Source organism: Micropterus dolomieu, unplaced genomic scaffold, assembly GCF_021292245.1.
Source record: "Micropterus dolomieu isolate WLL.071019.BEF.003 ecotype Adirondacks unplaced genomic scaffold, ASM2129224v1 contig_14391, whole genome shotgun sequence".
In the NCBI taxonomy this organism is placed as follows: Eukaryota; Metazoa; Chordata; class Actinopteri; order Centrarchiformes; family Centrarchidae; genus Micropterus; species Micropterus dolomieu.
In genome coordinates, this window is record NW_025743377.1 from 1 (window position 1) to 1,619 (window position 1,619).

Genomic DNA, 1,619 nt, shown 5'->3' on the forward strand with positions numbered 1-1,619 from the left:
TGTGTGAAAACTGTGTTACAAAACATCCACCAATATATTCAATATAGACACCTAAAGTTAGGTTAAATAAAAGTGACAATCCACCAAAATGCTGAAAGGTCAGAAGATGATAAGAGACACCAAATATCTGGGGATTTCCACAGATCCAGGAGCAGCAGGAAAGAGAGCCAAGAGGTGATGTAATGCTTAGAAACAGAGCTATAAAAGGAGGTCCAAAACAAGGTGAAAATCACTTGTTACATGGCTTCATGTCAACTCGGGTCTCTGTTCTGGTAACAGAATGGGACTCTACTTTGCATCCATCTCTGAACCTCTCCGCTGAAACTTTTCTTTTCTAACTGCTGTCTATTTTTGTTGAATATAAACATGTTGGTAAAAGTTGAAGTGTTTTTATCTGGCCTAAGTCTTGAACTTTTTACACGGCACTGTCTTCAGTAAATTTAAAAACAAATGTTGTTTTTTGTAGGATCAATAGATTTGAACTTTTTACTTTTTACTTTTGATACTAAGAACTTTTAAATCCAGATACTTTTTCACTTTTACTTGAGTAGTATTTTACTGGATGACTTTTATTTGGGTAACATTTTAGTGTGGTATCTGTACTTTTACTTAAGTAGGAACATTTAGTACTTTTCCCACCACTGAACAATGGTTATTCTACAAGAGGAGCTGAATTCCATCAGTCCTCTGAGTGTTTCTGATTTATGCACCACTGATGAACTGAAAAGTTGCCACAGATTTTCTTTTTCCTTCAGACTTTTCAGACATTACACATGTACCACAATAGAATTACTGAATTATGAACAGAGAAATGATTATTGTCTCTTGTCAACTACTAGAAATGTGTCACTGAGCTGAACAAGGATGGAGACTCCTGGATTGGTCTACGGGCCACAGAATGGACACAAACAGGATGGAAATGGAAATGGGTGGACGACTCACAGCTGACAGTAAAGTGAGACGCTTTTAAAGTTTTTAGTTTCCATCACAATTCAATTTGTTAATAAAAGAAGTTTGTTTTTTTAAAATTAGATGAAAACAAATGAAAAAAATATTACTTCACATTATATTAATTTACAAAGCTGAATTATGTGTTAAACACGTTATTAAAAATGTAATTGTCATTTATTATTCATAATAAAAATGATTTGACAAATTGAAAATAATCAGGCGTGACAACATTTTATTTCACCAACAGGTTCTGGGCAACAGGACACCCGCACAGAAACAATTATTACACTGCATGCTGCGATAAACAAGGAAAATGGACAACGAGCAGATATTATGATCAGAAGAACTGGATCTGTGAGAAAGAGCTTTCCAGTTTATCTTGAGGACAGAGGGGTGTGTAGTGTTGGAATCAACTTTGTCAAATCAGACCAACTCACATTTTACATTTCTTCAGTTGTTCATTCTGTGTTGCATCCTGAACAACCTGGATTACATAGATATTGTTCCTCTGCCCTACACAGTGAACATTCTGGTTGGAAGTCATCCACACAACTACATGTGCACTTACCCTCTCTGCAGAGAGGGATATTACAACAGCCTGTTTTCAAAAAGCCTAAGATGTCACATACATGACAACAAGGGGAAAGACGGCTCCTTTCTGTTTCAGT

The 1,619-nt window shown here is 35.9% G+C and overlaps 1 long non-coding RNA gene across 1 annotated transcript; it reads left to right on the top strand.

Annotated features, from left to right (window-relative positions):
- Positions 1-70: 70 nt before the first annotated feature.
- LOC123966843 lies at positions 71-1,490 on the top strand. The gene is made up of 3 exons (XR_006824082.1): positions 71-174; positions 840-955; positions 1,199-1,490. It is a non-coding gene; the product is annotated as an uncharacterized LOC123966843 (long non-coding RNA).
- The last annotated feature ends 129 nt before the right edge of the window (positions 1,491-1,619 follow it).